This window comes from Triticum aestivum, chromosome 1D (genome assembly GCF_018294505.1).
Source record: "Triticum aestivum cultivar Chinese Spring chromosome 1D, IWGSC CS RefSeq v2.1, whole genome shotgun sequence".
In the NCBI taxonomy this organism is placed as follows: domain Eukaryota; kingdom Viridiplantae; phylum Streptophyta; class Magnoliopsida; order Poales; family Poaceae; genus Triticum; species Triticum aestivum.
In genome coordinates, this window is record NC_057796.1 from 330,903,551 (window position 1) to 330,911,828 (window position 8,278).

The window sequence follows — 8,278 nt, forward strand, 5'->3', positions numbered from 1 at the left end:
TCCAGTACTCACCTAAGTTTAGAAAATCCTACCGAGTGGTGAGCAACCCTCTCACCCGGAGGCTTAGCTGCAGTCCAGTACTCGCCTAAGTTTAAAAAATCCTACCGAGTGGTGAGAAACCCTCTCACTCGGAGGCTTAGCTGTAGTCCAGTACTCGCCTAAGTTTAAAAAATCCTACCGAGTGGCGAGCAACCCTCTCACTCGGGGGCTTAGCTGCAGTCCAGTACTCGCCTAAGTATAAAACACATTCCGAGTGAGAACCGATCTTCTCGCTCGGGGACATGGCCACACGCTCCATCCTGATCAGCAAGGACGAGGAGGTGCAGGTCGACCACGACCTTCTCCTCATAGCTGCGCCATAAGTACAATGTGCGCTCCATCCCGATCCACAAGGACGACGAGGTGCAGGTCGATTGTGACCTTCTCCTCAAAGCTGTGTCATAAGTACAATGTGCACTCCATCCCGATCCGCAAGGGCGACGAGGTACAGGTCGACTGATTACCTTCTCCTTAGAGATGCATCGCAAGTACAAAGACTATTCCGAGTGAAGAAACAAGTTCCACTCAAAGGCAAACACGAACATCTCAGAGATAAACCAAGTTCAGATAAATCCTAAGGTTCCAGACCATGGATTAAAGTACTCGGGCATCAGGCCCGAAGGAGTTTAACGGTTACAAAATCACTCGGCATTCCGAGGCAAATTTAAGGCAAGGCATAAAGTTTGTTCACTCCGCAAGAGGAGGGCTAGCAGGCTCGACGAACTCGTCCAGATCAATTCCGTCAGCAATCCGAGTGGCAGCAGCAATGAAGGTTTCCATGAAGGATTGGAAGTCATGCCTTTTGGTATTGGAAACCTTAATTGCCGCCAGCTTCTCCTCTCGGGCTTCCTTGCAGTGGACACGAACCAGCGACAGAGCCACGTCAGCACCGCATCGGGCAGAAGACTTCTTCAATTCCTGCACTCGACCAGGGACCTCATTGAGTCGGACCATCAGAGACTCGATGTCATTTTGGAGCGTCGCCCTTGGCTAGAGTGCTGTGTCGATTCGCGACACCGCAACTTTCAGACGAGCAAGGTAGTGGACAACACCAGCGACACAGGATTCCAGTCAGAGCACGTTCATGGCAGCTTCGTCCTTCACAGGAGAGAGGATGGGGTCCAAGCTTGTCTCAACTCGCCCGGTCTCTTCCTCAAAGTTCTGGCAAAATTCTGCACACACAATACAACGATGAGTCAATGGCTATATATCGAGTCGACGGCAACAATTTAGTCGGACAAAGGAAAGCACCTTCATGCATGACGAACAACTGCTTGGCAAGTCCTCCCAGATAATTCTCCAGGTCATCTCTCTTGCGGGTGATGCCTTCCACTTTGTCGGTCATGAATCCCTTGTCCTTCTTCAAACGAGTCGCTTCCTTATTGGCTTCATTAAGGGTAGTTTTCAGCTTGGCGTTCTCTTCCTCCAGTTTGCCGACTGAAGCCAGCTTCTGGTCGGTGAGTGCAGTTTTCTCTTCACCTGCTTTCTGCGCGGCTGCAAGGTCCAGATCCTTCTTCGCCAGAGCCTGGTTCATTGTTTCTGAAAGAAATAACGCTTGGATCAGAAAAAGCAAATAACACCCGGTTCAGGAACAAATCAGTCGACAAGTTTTTCATACCAGCGGCTTCATCCTTGGCCTTCTGCAAGTTTGTCTTGGCTAGCTCCAGATCAAGATTGAGCTGAATCTCCTTCCGCTCCAGGTCGGCAAAACGAGCTCCAAGTTCACAGGATTTCTTTAACAAAGGACGGTCAGTCGACAGATGAAAAGATTGGTTACTTCAGAGCAATAGAGTGATAAATTCAACAAGTTCTAAGACTACTGCCGAATCAAACATCCAACACTAGTCTCGGGGACTACACCCAGTGGGTGCACTTAGCGTGCCCCCACTTGTTCAGTTTCCACTCGACATGGTCTGTCCAGGCCGAGTGTAAAAAAAGAAGAAGAGGAAAGTTGTTCTCAGACCACAGCGACTGCCCGCAGTCGACTACGGTCTCGAGGACTACACCCAGTGGGTGCACTCAGCGTGCCCCCACTAAGTTCAAGTTCCACTCGACATGACTCGTTCAGACCGAGTGAGAAAATTCTGATTCTCAAACCATAGCCAACTGCCCGCAGTCAACTATGGTCTCGGGGACTACACCCAGTGGGTGCACTCAGCGTGCCCCCACTGGTTCAAAGACTCAATCGACACAACCTAGTCGACCTAAGAAGCAAAGCTATTCAGCAGTAAGTCAAAACACCCAGTGGGTATACAAATGCAAAACACAGACTGATGGAAAGATCCCTCAAGGAAAGTTTTCACGTAGCATATCCTAACAGAACAAGCGGCAAGCTAAAGGGTCAGTCGGTGATCAACCAACCTGGACGTTGCTCTGGAGAGCTGAGCTGGCATCGTAAGCAGCTTGGCTGGCCTCCCGGACCACCTACATCTGCTCCATCATGATGCCCGCCCGGCGTATAGCCTCCTTGGCAGCACCCACTTGGTCCTCTAGGACGTGATGTGCAGTGAAGAGTGAAGATGGATCGGCTGGAGTCTGCGCAGCCGACGCCGAAGGCTGAGCACTTGACAACGGTACGACGAAAGTCACAGAAGTCCGATTGGCATCGCCGGTCTCTTGGATTACCGGTTCCGTCACCGGCGTCGACTGAGGCGCCTTGCCAGTTGATGTCTTCCTGCTTCTTCTTCCCATGGGCCTCAGCGGCACATCCTCGTCGTCGTCTAGTAGATCAATGACATTTGGAGGAGCTGCAAAAAGAATCAATCGCCAGAATTCAGTCGACCAGCAAAACAGCTGATAAAGTAAAGACAAGATCGCAAAAATCATACCTGGGTTAGAAGTGACCGCGTCTCCCATTTCCTCGTCACCGTCTCTGTAAGCAGAAGTCCCACAGGTAGCAGCACTACAAGTTTCAAGATTCACTCAATTAAATCAAGAAGAGAGTTGACAGCACAGGTCCTTGAGCAAAAAATGAAGGCAAGTGAAAGTGCGTTATATCGACTAGAGGGGGGGTGAATAGGCGATTTTTATGAATTCTTCACCGAGGAATTTCAGGGTGAGGAAATTCCTAAGCGAAGAACTACTTGCAGGGGAATAAGTACTCAGATGTAAACATAACAGAACATAGGCATGGTCATCATGATGAAATAAAGACAAGGACAGAGTACGGAAAGCGTAAACACAGGATAACACAGGATGAAGACAAACAGCCTGAAGAAATTGAACTGAGGACATTGAGAAAGTCTTCAGTCAAAGTCTTCAAACAGATATGAACAAGCACACAACACAGTAATGAGGAAATGGAAGAGTTGAGGAAATAGAACCAGTAAGCTCGGTGAAGACAATGATTTGGTAGACCAGTTCCAACTGCTGTGTCAGTTGTACATTTTGTTGGAGCGGCTAGGTATTTAAACCTGAGGACACACAGTCCTCACCATATTCTCCTTGAGCTAAGGTCACACAGACCTCGCCCAATCACTCATGGTAAGTCTTTAGGTGACTTCCAAACCTTCACAAACTCGGTCACTCGACAAGCACAGTCTTCAAAGGTAACAAGTGTCGGATCTACGCAATATCAATTTCTTCAGTGATGCTCAATCACTTTGGGTTTGTAGGTGTTTGGGTTTGGGTTTTCCTCACTTGATGATTTTCGCTCAAAGTCCTCGGAGGATGGGATGCTCTCAAATGACCAGTGTCAGTTTCTCTCGGAGCAGCCAACCAACTAGTGGTTGTAAGGGGCGGCTATTTATAGCCTAGGGAGCAGCCCGACATGATAAGACATAAATGCCCTTCAATGATATGACCGTTAGGTGGGTAGATATTTTGGGACAGCTGGCACAAGGCACAGCAACGGTCGGAAATTTGAGTATCAAATTCCTCAGGGCTATCATGTTCCTCACTGTGTAGGCAATCCGCACTGGCGAATTCCTAACTCCTCAGTTAGAACAAATTCCTCAGAGACCAGAAGAACTTCGTCTCTGTCACTGAAGAATATGACTGAACTGTATGAGATTTCCAATGGCTTCACTCGAAGGGATTGGTAGGTGTAGGATTTTGAGTTGAGCATCACTTGGAAATTTTTCCTTTGTATTTCCTTGACCCCCTTTAACAATACGGTGTTTCCTATGACTCAAGAAAGAGAAAAAGAAACTACGAAAACAAAAGTCTTCACGCTTCATGTCCCTCGAATGGATACCTAGTCTTCAAGGTCACACCAATTTCTTCACTTTCCAAGTCTTCAGAAAGTCTTCAGAAATCCAAAGTCTTCAGACGAAGAACTTCATTTTTAGGGGTCGACTTTCTCTGTAAATATCAAACTCCTCATAGACTTATAGACCTGTGTACACTCATAAACACATTAGTCCCTTAACCTATAAGTCTTCAATACACCAAAATCACTAAGGGGCACTAGATGCACTTACAATCTCCCCCTGTTTGGTGATTGATGACAATATAGGTTAAGTTTTCAACGGGGATAAACATATGAAGTGTAAATACTGAAATTGAGGAATTTGATTGCAAGATATAGAAGAACTCCCCCTGAAGATGTGCATAGTGAGGAATTTGCTTTTGAAAGCAATGCACACTTGAAGAGTAGAATCATGGAGATCTCCCCCTATATCTTGTCATTCATACATGCATTTGACATAATATATGAATTTGAAATGCATGATGAAATATGGTGACTGATGAAATTCAGCATGCGTGCATAAACATTAATGAGGAATAAGCATGTAGAAAAGCTCAGCAAAAGTACCAGGCCACCATAGAGTTTAAGTTTACAACTCGATCCAGCAAAGTCTTCAAAAGAACGAGAGTTGTAACTTAAGAAAAAAAGCCCATATAAGATAGACTCGCTTGAAGACTAACTCAAATTTCTCCCCCTTTGTCATCGAATGACCAAAAGGATCGAAAAATGAGGACTAACGCCCGTGAAGAATATCATGTTGATGGAGGAGCGCCAGCGTTGTTGGGGTCGGTTGTTGTTGTAGGGCCTGCCGTAGTATCGTCCAAGTCTTCATACTCGTCGGTGTCGCGTGATGAGGAACAGGAGCTGGCCACCAAGGAAGGAACCTTGACCTTCTTATATTTCTTCGGTGGAGGTACAGACCAGTCAAAGTTCTCCTTGAGACCCATTTGCTTCAGATCTTCTTCACCATATAGATGTGACAGAACAACCCAGGTGCGACCGAAGATTTCATGGAGGTAGTAATGGTTTTTCTTCACTGCATTATGTGTAGCAGTCATGTTTTGAAGAATGGAAACAAACTGACACTTAACCCATTTATGGTTTCGAGCCACCTTCTGGTGAAGACTAAGAAGCAGCTCACGGTCAGTCATCACCCTTGGAGTTGTGGCTTGAGGAGTAGGCTTGGATGCATTGGCAGCAGAATCATGAGTGGCAGAGTCATCATTGGCGGAATAAGATGCAGCTTTGCGAAAATGACCATCCAATGGACGAATGCCTTCATCAATAATAGCTGGTGCCTTGCCCTTCTCATCAGCTGAGGAATATGTCCGCTTGAGGACTTCGATTGGGGGCAAGTAGCTGAGGTGATTCTGAAAATCAGCCTTGTAGTTGAGTGAAGACCTTGTTTTGAGTAATCTCATAATCCAAGGAGCATAAGGCTTCAACTCGAACGGAGAGAGTGCAACATTTGCCAGAGTCCTCATGAAGAAATCGTGATAGTTGACAGGAATGCCATGCATGATGTTGAATAGCAGATTCTTCATGATGCCAACAATTTCCTCATCAGACGAGTCGTGGCCTTTGATCGGACTCATTGTCTTCGTCAGAATGCGATAGACAGTTCTTGGCACATAGAGCGATTGCCTCACAAGGAATTTGGTCCTTGGGGCTTGACCAGGCTTCAGAGGCTTCATAAGAACTTGCATATAATGGGCAGTGAGTTCAGGCTCTTGGTACAGGCAATGAGCTCCTTCAGGTGGAGGACTGATTGGTAGGGCAGGAAGTAATTCAGAGGCCGGTGCTTTATAATGAGTGTTTTTAGTCATCCAGTCCAACACCCAAGTATTGATATCGCCAGCGTCACCTGTGACATGTAGTGTTGCGTAGAACTGAAGAATAAGCTCTTCATTCCAATCTACAATGTTAGAGCAAAAGTTGAGGAGGCCTGCATCATGAAGCACACTGAGGACAGGAGAGAAGCACGACTTGGATTCCATGTCCACATGAGGAATGTGCTCGTGGTCGAAGACTTTATCCTTGTTGAAGAGCAGTAAAGAATAGAAGTTGGCCTGCCTAGCAGTCCAGAAGCGCTTCCCTCTAAGACGAGCGGAGTCATAAGGATTATAGTCAGTGAAGAACACGTGCTCGCCGAAGAAGTCACCAGCCTTGAATTTCTGCTTCTTCGAGAATGGATCCTTTGGCTTGGGCTGAGGAGTATCAGTCAATTGCATTACTACCTCAGGAATCGCAATCTCAGGTTCCACAGGCTGGGGAATTTCAGCTACTTCTTCAGTGGCAGCCTGGGTCTTAATTTCTTCATTTACATTTTCTTCAGCACTAGTGGTTGGAATCTCTTTATGTACAGAAGGAGTTGCATGAGGTTCTTCAGATCCCATTTGTACTTCAGTGTTGACAGGGGACTGAGGAATTTGTTGAAGTGGTGTGAACAGAGGAGAGTTGGGGTGCTGACTTTCCCAAAAGTCATCATTCAGCACTGGAGTTGTACACCCAATGTCCACATCTTCATCTTCTTCTTTTTCTTCAACGCCAGCCTCTTCAGCAGTGAACTGAGGCATGGGCGATGAGACTTGTGGGGTTGAAGGGATTGCATCCGCTTCAATTTCTTCATCCAACTGCTCTGACGAAGCAGCAGAAGGAATGTCATCATCAGATTCACTTGGAATCACATATTCTTCATCAAAAGGAACAAGGTCCTTTGATGGCATGGATAAGACGGGAACAACATCAATTGGATTTGCAAAAGAGCTGGTCAATGGCTTCATCTTCTTCGGAGCTGAAGAATCTGATGAAGTTGATGCCTTCCTTTTCTTCACTGCTGCACGCTCTGCAGCCTTGGTTTTCTTCACATCTGATGCAGATGGAAGGATCGGAGTTGGTTTAGATGCAGGAGAGCAGAGGAATTTGGTTCAAATTCTTCAGGCACAACTGATGCAGGTGCCCTGACTTCTTCAGTTTCTTCAGGCGCAACACTAGTGGTTGCCCTGGCAATTTCTTCAGCGGGTGGAATGCAGTCATCAACCCTGTTACTTTGAGTTTCTTCAGCAGCCTGAATGTCATCAGCGGTGCTGGCATTTTCTTCAGTCGGCTGAGCAGATGCTTCAGCCTGAGGATTTTCTTGTTGCATTGGGGCTGCAACATTGGAACTGAACTTTTCAGTCAAATTCACAAACCTGACTTTGGCTCCAAGCCAGTCAGCACGGCATACGTCAAATTCATCACTGAGTTTCTTGATCTCAGATTGAATAGTGACAAGTTCTTCAGTTGTCATAGAGACAACGTTTTTCTTCAGGAAACACTCCTTCTTGTACTACGCTTTCTTGATCTGCCTGGCCTTTTCAAATTTCCATTTTTCTTCTTCGATGAAGGCAGTCAGCATATGACTTTGGCCAGGAGTCAACTTGAAATCAGGCACAGGAGTGTTGGGTTCCTTGTGCCAGAGATCAATGTACTTGCGATCCAAAAGAAGAGGCACATTTGTGCCTTTGGCTCTAGCGGCCTTGAGCTGCCTGTCTCTGATGATTTTGGCAAGTTCTTCATCATCAGCTTCGTCTTCATCAGACGACACTTGGAAGGCGACCTGCTTCTTGTGAGGACTTGGGCGAGAGCCTCGTCTAGCAGTGGCCTTTTTCTTCAGCAGAGAGGGGCCAGTTGAAGAATTTGGTGCAGCTGAGGAACTAGCAGAAGCTCCTGAGGCAATAGAGATGCCTGTTGTCCTTTGGCACATGGCGAGATGCACATGTGCTGAGGATTTGGACGGAGCAGCTGAGGACTTTGGTGGAGGAGCTGGAGCAGTTTGAGGAGTTGGCCGTGAGGGCTTTGAAGAATCTGGTCATGAGGGCAATGCTGAGGAACTTGGCCGTGAGGGCATTGAGGGTGAAGCACTTGGCGTATAAGCAGGCTTCTTTGCCATGGCCTTCTTTGGCTTGCTTGCAGAGGCCTCAGCAATGGCAGCAGCAGCAGCAGAGTCTTCATTAAATTTCCTCACTGCTTCTCTTGCCTATTTGGCTAGTTTGGCCTGGCGCTTGGCCC